At 54.8% G+C, this 7,500-nt stretch overlaps 3 non-coding genes across 3 annotated transcripts in view; all 3 read right to left on the minus strand.

Annotated features, from left to right (window-relative positions):
• The window catches only part of LOC126325628 (large subunit ribosomal RNA), a 4,222-nt gene extending 2,886 nt beyond the window's left edge, over window positions 1–1,336 (minus strand). Inside the window, exon 1 of the ribosomal RNA XR_007560229.1 lies at window positions 1–1,336. This exon is cut by the window's left edge and continues 2,886 nt beyond it. This is a non-coding gene — a ribosomal RNA (large subunit ribosomal RNA).
• A 188-nt stretch (window positions 1,337–1,524) lies between these two features.
• On the minus strand, window positions 1,525–1,679 carry LOC126325627 (5.8S ribosomal RNA). The gene has a single exon (XR_007560228.1). It is a non-coding gene; the product is annotated as a 5.8S ribosomal RNA (ribosomal RNA).
• A 368-nt stretch (window positions 1,680–2,047) lies between these two features.
• On the minus strand, window positions 2,048–3,940 carry LOC126325617 (small subunit ribosomal RNA). Its single transcript, XR_007560219.1, has one exon. It is a non-coding gene; the product is annotated as a small subunit ribosomal RNA (ribosomal RNA).
• Between the last annotated feature and the right edge of the window lie 3,560 nt (window positions 3,941–7,500).

The raw sequence follows: 7,500 nt of genomic DNA on the forward strand, positions 1-7,500 counted from the left end.
CATTCGCTTTACCGGATGAGACTCGTACGAGCACCAGCTATCCTGAGGGAAACTTCGGAGGGAACCAGCTACTAGATGGTTCGATTAGTCTTTCGCCCCTATACCCAGCTCCGACGATCGATTTGCACGTCAGAATCGCTACGGACCTCCATCAGGGTTTCCCCTGACTTCGTCCTGGCCAGGCATAGTTCACCATCTTTCGGGTCCCAACGTGTACGCTCTAGGTGCGCCTCACCTCGCAATGAGGACGAGACGCCCCGGGAGTGCGGAGGCCGCCGCCCCGTGAAGGGCGGGGAAGCCCCATCCTCCCTCGGCCCGCGCAAGGCGAGACCTTCACTTTCATTACGCCTTTAGGTTTCGTACAGCCCAATGACTCGCGCACATGTTAGACTCCTTGGTCCGTGTTTCAAGACGGGTCGTGAAATTGTCCAAAGCTGAAGCGCCGCTGACGGGAGCGATTATTCCGCCCGAGAGCATCCCGAGCCAACAGCGGCGCGGGTCCGGGGCCGGGCCAGGTAGGTCCGTCATCCGGGAAGAACCGCGCGCGCTTGCCGGGAGCCCGAGCGCCCAAAGGGGCGAATCGACTCCTCCAGATATACCGCCGAGCAGCCAGCCAGGACACCGGGGCTCTGCCCAACAGACGCGAACCGAGGCCCGCGGAAGGACAGGCTGCGCACCCGGGCCGTAGGCCGGCACCCAGCGGGTCGCGACGTCCTACTAGGGGAGAAGTGCGGCCCACCGCACACCGGAACGGCCCCACCCCGCGGCGAGTGGAAAGGCAACCGGACACGACCCCGCCGCGGATTGCTCCGCGCGGGCGGCCGGCCCCATCTGCCGAGGGCGGGGGCCAGTGGCCGGATGGGCGTGAATCTCACCCGTTCGACCTTTCGGACTTCTCACGTTTACCCCAGAACGGTTTCACGTACTTTTGAACTCTCTCTTCAAAGTTCTTTTCAACTTTCCCTCACGGTACTTGTTCGCTATCGGTCTCGTGGTCATATTTAGTCTCAGATGGAGTTTACCACCCACTTGGAGCTGCACTCTCAAGCAACCCGACTCGAAGGAGAGGTCCCGCCGACGCTCGCACCGGCCGCTACGGGCCTGGCACCCTCTACGGGCCGTGGCCTCATTCAAGTTGGACTTGGGCTCGGCGCGAGGCGTCGGGGTAGTGGACCCTCCCAAACACCACATGCCACGACAGGCGGCAGCCTGCGGGGTTCGGTGCTGGACTCTTCCCTGTTCGCTCGCCGCTACTGGGGGAATCCTTGTTAGTTTCTTTTCCTCCGCTTAGTAATATGCTTAAATTCAGCGGGTAGTCTCGCCTGCTCTGAGGTCGTTGTACGAGGTGTCGCACGCCACACCGCCAGCCGGCTGTGCACGCTACCGAGAAAGTACCGGTATGCGAACCGCCAGGCGACGGGCGCGCATCGCACGTTTAAGGAGACGCGGCCGGCCACACAGGCGACCACGACACTCCCACGTCTCCGAAGCGGGACAAACGCCGCGCGCTTCAGTATACGTAGCCGACCCTCAGCCAGACGTGGCCCGGGAACGGAATCCATGGACCGCAATGTGCGTTCGAAACGTCGATGTTCATGTGTCCTGCAGTTCACATGTCGACGCGCAATTTGCTGCGTTCTTCATCGACCCACGAGCCGAGTGATCCACCGTCCTGGGTGATCTTTTCCTTTTCAGTCTCCCACTGTCTCTTTCAAGACAGTAGCATTTGCGGGACTGAGGCGTCTGACGGCCCCTGTTCCACTATTTTTTTTTGTGTCCAACGGCCTCACAGCCGATGGGCGTCGTACGGCTCCACACCGGAGCGGACAGGCACTCGGGCGAACGTCATTCAAAACCGGCGCCAGGCGCCAGGTACCGCAGGCCAGCCGCTCCAGAGCTTCAGCGCTCGTACCACACAACAACAACACTTCCGCTAGTTTTGAGAGGCACGCGTGGTTCCGCACGCGGCGCACGGCCACTGCCGTACAGGTAGCGTGTTGCGCGACACGACACGACACGCACATCGAAAGACATGCAGTCTAGTCGGTAATGATCCTTCCGCAGGTTCACCTACGGAAACCTTGTTACGACTTTTACTTCCTCTAAATGATCAAGTTTGGTCATCTTTCCGGTAGCATCGGCAACGACAGAGTCGATGCCGCGTACCAGTCCGAAGACCTCACTAAATCATTCAATCGGTAGTAGCGACGGGCGGTGTGTACAAAGGGCAGGGACGTAATCAACGCGAGCTTATGACTCGCGCTTACTGGGAATTCCTCGTTCATGGGGAACAATTGCAAGCCCCAATCCCTAGCACGAAGGAGGTTCAGCGGGTTACCCCGACCTTTCGGCCTAGGAAGACACGCTGATTCCTTCAGTGTAGCGCGCGTGCGGCCCAGAACATCTAAGGGCATCACAGACCTGTTATTGCTCAATCTCGTGCGGCTAGAAGCCGCCTGTCCCTCTAAGAAGAAAAGTAATCGCTGACAGCACGAAGGATGTCACGCGACTAGTTAGCAGGCTAGAGTCTCGTTCGTTATCGGAATTAACCAGACAAATCGCTCCACCAACTAAGAACGGCCATGCACCACCACCCACCGAATCAAGAAAGAGCTATCAATCTGTCAATCCTTCCGGTGTCCGGGCCTGGTGAGGTTTCCCGTGTTGAGTCAAATTAAGCCGCAGGCTCCACTCCTGGTGGTGCCCTTCCGTCAATTCCTTTAAGTTTCAGCTTTGCAACCATACTTCCCCCGGAACCCAAAAGCTTTGGTTTCCCGGAGGCTGCCCGCCGAGTCATCGGAGGAACTGCGGCGGATCGCTGGCTGGCATCGTTTATGGTTAGAACTAGGGCGGTATCTGATCGCCTTCGAACCTCTAACTTTCGTTCTTGATTAATGAAAACATACTTGGCAAATGCTTTCGCTTCTGTTCGTCTTGCGACGATCCAAGAATTTCACCTCTAACGTCGCAATACGAATGCCCCCGCCTGTCCCTATTAATCATTACCTCGGGTTCCGAAAACCAACAAAATAGAACCGAGGTCCTATTCCATTATTCCATGCACACAGTATTCAGGCGGGCTTGCCTGCTTTAAGCACTCTAATTTGTTCAAAGTAAACGTGCCGGCCCACCGAGACACTCAACAAAGAGCACCCTGGTAGGATTTAAACGGGGTCCGCCTCGGGACGCGAAAGCACCCCTTCGGCTCGCCCCACCGGCAGGACGTCCCACGATACATGCCAGTTAAACACCGACGGGCGGTGAACCAACAGCGTGGGACACAAATCCAACTACGAGCTTTTTAACCGCAACAACTTTAATATACGCTATTGGAGCTGGAATTACCGCGGCTGCTGGCACCAGACTTGCCCTCCAATAGATACTCGTTAAAGGATTTAAAGTGTACTCATTCCGATTACGGGGCCTCGGATGAGTCCCGTATCGTTATTTTTCGTCACTACCTCCCCGTGCCGGGAGTGGGTAATTTGCGCGCCTGCTGCCTTCCTTGGATGTGGTAGCCGTTTCTCAGGCTCCCTCTCCGGAATCGAACCCTGATTCCCCGTTACCCGTTACAACCATGGTAGGCGCAGAACCTACCATCGACAGTTGATAAGGCAGACATTTGAAAGATGCGTCGCCGGTACGAGGACCGTGCGATCAGCCCAAAGTTATTCAGAGTCACCAAGGCAAACGGACCAGACAAGCCAATCCGATTGGTTTTGATCTAATAAAAGCGTCCCTTCCATCTCTGGTCGGGACTCTGTTTGCATGTATTAGCTCTAGAATTACCACAGTTATCCAAGTAACGTGGGTACGATCTAAGGAACCATAACTGATTTAATGAGCCATTCGCGGTTTCACCTTAATGCGGCTTGTACTGAGACATGCATGGCTTAATCTTTGAGACAAGCATATGACTACTGGCAGGATCAACCAGGGAGCTGCGTCAACTAGAGCTGAGCAGCCGGCCGCCCGGGAGTGTGTCCCGGGGGCCCGCGCGAACACGCAAGCGTCCGCTCAATTATTCTGCAAACAGGAGGAGGCCGAGCTCCCCTGCACGATACACCTCGAAACCCTCTCAGGTCCCGGCGGCGCGCAGCGCCGTCCTAGGTACTTGGTCGGTTTCGAGAGAGGCGCAATCGCCCGGAGTTAGGCGAGTAGACGGTTTTAGTGCGAACACCCTTGCTCCCAACTGAGCTTGCCGCTGCCGACAGAGGCCCGGGAGCGTGCTGTCGTGGCATTGCCGGCGGGAGACAACACGCGCCACCTATGGTGACCGGCAGCTCCAACGCCAGCGCCACACAAGGGCAAAGCCCCACTTGGGTGCAGAAGCGAACTCTCCCAGCACAGCGCACGCGCCAACACGTCCGCACAACTGCGATACAAACCACCTGCGAGAACCGCTGGGGCGACCGAGCAGCAGACGGCGTCGCGGCGCCGAGTGCCAGGCGGCGGCGCATCCTCAACGCACACAGTCCTCAATCAGACCAGCACACTGCAGATGTCCACCGCGCTTCGCACCGGGCTCGGCTGAACCAACTTTGGCCGCCAGGCGCCGCGTGCAGGGTGCGCCGCAGCGTAGCTGCGCCGCCTGCCGGGCCCGTCGGCTGGCGCTCCTGCCACTCGGCGCCCCCCACCAGCCGCCTGTTGCGCGTGCGCCCACGCAGCGCGCGGCCAACACGCCGGGCGGCCCCCCTTCACCGGCCGGGAACAGTCCCACCAAGCCACCGCCGCGTATCGCTTCATACCCACATGGGCCTAGTCACGTGTGTGGATGTGGCGGGTACCGCTGAAACAACCGGTTAATAGCTGTACCGATCGTCGCCATCACAGATTCACCTCCAGCGTGAACAACCGCTCAACAACGGATTTCCAGTTCATTTGCGTATCTTGGGCAGTAAACGTAGATGTCCACCTACATTTGCGAATTCAACAATTCTTGCATGCCAGGATGTCATGTGTCACGACACGCTACATCAGACCACATACACACTGCGACATGTGCAGAAGAGAACACGTGGAAGGTGGCCCGCGCACGTATGCGATGTCCCTTCCGCGATCCACTGTCAACCGGCATCTGCGGCATGTCCCAGATATGGAACGCGGTCCACCAGGGTAGCACTTTGTGTGAGGCAATACGACAAAGTCGGAATACACGCGTCACTACATCACACGGCTCACGCTGACCTGACCTGACTCACCGCACCACCACCCCCAGCGACCCAGGGTGACATACAATGCGTTCGTACGTTCCTCCCACACGCCTCTACGGCGTACCACAGTGCAACCTAGCTGTTATTGGGAGACGAGACAAGTAGCATCGAGCACAACATATGGAAATTGAGATTCGACACCGTTGGGCACAGCCAGCGTACGGTCACACGTATCACACTACTTCACTCTGTACGTAACGACCGATGATCGGTACAGCGTGTGGGTTACGCGTACGACATCAGCGGACAATGGACACAGACCATACCACGACGTACACTGAGGGCGTCGACATCTGAACGCAACTGAACAGCTGCGAGGCTCATTTAACACTCAAACGCCAGACCGACCAGCTTGAGAGGACGGAGACACAAAGAGAGGGGCAGAGGGGGGGGGGGGGGGCGATATAGTCCTATTGCAGTACAATTGACAGTGGATAGCGGGAATATGTGGAAAGTAAGCAACACTCGCAAGACATCTACATGAGGATAACAACGACACCAGAGATTCCGAGCAGTGAACTATGTTAGGCAAAGGGACAACGTGGGTTAGGTTAAGGGACAACGTGGGTTAGGTTAAGGGACAACGTGGGTTAGGTTAAGGGACAACGTGGGTTAGGTTAAGGGACAACGTGGGTTAGGTTAAGGGACAACGTGGGTTAGGTTAAGGGACAACGTGGGTTAGGTTAAGGGACAACGTGGGTTAGGTTAAGGGACAACGTGGGTTAGGTTAAGGGACAACGTGGGTTAGGTTAAGGGACAACGTGGGTTAGGTTAAGGGACAACGTGGGTTAGGTTAAGGGACAACGTGGGTTAGGTTAAGGGACAACGTGGGTTAGGTTAAGGGACAACGTGGGTTAGGTTAAGGGACAACGTGGGTTAGGTTAAGGGACAAATTGAGTTAGGTTAAGGGACAAATTGAGTTAGGTTAAGGGACAAATTGAGTTAGGTTAAGGGACAAATTGAGTTAGGTTAAGGGACAAATTGAGTTAGGTTAAGGGACAAATTGAGTTAGGTTAAGGGACAAATTGAGTTAGGTTAAGGGACAAATTGAGTTAGGTTAAGGGACAAATTGAGTTAGGTTAAGGGACAACGTGGGTTAGGTTAAGGGACAAATTGAGTTAGGTTAAGGGACAAATTGAGTTAGGTTAAGGGACAAATTGAGTTAGGTTAAGGGACAAATTGAGTTAGGTTAAGGGACAAATTGAGTTAGGTTAAGGGACAAATTGAGTTAGGTTAAGGGACAAATTGAGTTAGGTTAAGGGACAAATTGAGTTAGGTTAAGGGACAAATTGAGTTAGGTTAAGGGACAAATTGAGTTAGGTTAAGGGACAAATTGAGTTAGGTTAAGGGACAAATTGAGTTAGGTTAAGGGATAATCTGGTACAACCACAGTTAGGTTAAGCGATAATCTGGTACAGCCACAGTTAGGTTAAGCGATAATCTGGTACAGCCACAGTTAGGTTAAGCGATAATCTGGTACAGCCACAGTTAGGTTAAGCGATAATCTGGTACAGCCACAGTTAGGTTAAGCGATAATCTGGTACAGCCACAGTTAGGTTAAGCGATAATCTGGTACAGCCACAGTTAGGTTAAGCGATAATCTGGTACAGCCACAGTTAGGTTAAGCGATAATCTGGTACAGCCACAGTTAGGTTAAGCGATAAAGTTGGTTAAATTCGGTATTGTGTGGGAAGGGGGCAGAGAGAGTGGGGGGGGGGGGTGGATAGTTGTGGCAGTACGCGGATGCCTGAGTCACCGTCAGATATGTCACGTCGGTTCGATGCTTGTAGCAAGAGGCTGGCGGGTGTGTGTCTCTCACTTCTGCAATTTTTCATGTGGTATAACACGAGGGCGGGGGGGTGATATTTGGTGCCCCTCTGTGTAGGATGTGTGTTGGTGGTGTTGGTTTATCTGAGCAATGGTAGTTGTCGGAGGAGTGGGGTATTGTGCTTTTATAGGTGGACCTACTGCTCTGGTTATCATAGTGTCGACGGTGCAATGTGGCAGAGAGGATGCACTCGACATTGTCGCATTCCAGATGTTTACGTATTGTGTGTCTCCGTTGCAGGCCGAGAGTGGTGCATGTTCGAGCGTGTGGCTGACGTGCGATTCACGTTGTGTGCCCAGTCTTACAGCACGTATAGGGACATTCGCATAAATCATCTATATGTGGCCTTGCATCATTTACTAAGCAGTGCCGTGAGACGACCGAACTATTAGGAAAGTACTGATGTACCGCATAATGTTTACCTTCCACCACACGGCGAGTATCGACTCTGCCCAGCGT

The sequence above is a fragment of the Schistocerca gregaria genome, unplaced genomic scaffold, assembly GCF_023897955.1.
Source record: "Schistocerca gregaria isolate iqSchGreg1 unplaced genomic scaffold, iqSchGreg1.2 ptg000931l, whole genome shotgun sequence".
Taxonomy (NCBI): domain Eukaryota; kingdom Metazoa; phylum Arthropoda; class Insecta; order Orthoptera; family Acrididae; genus Schistocerca; species Schistocerca gregaria.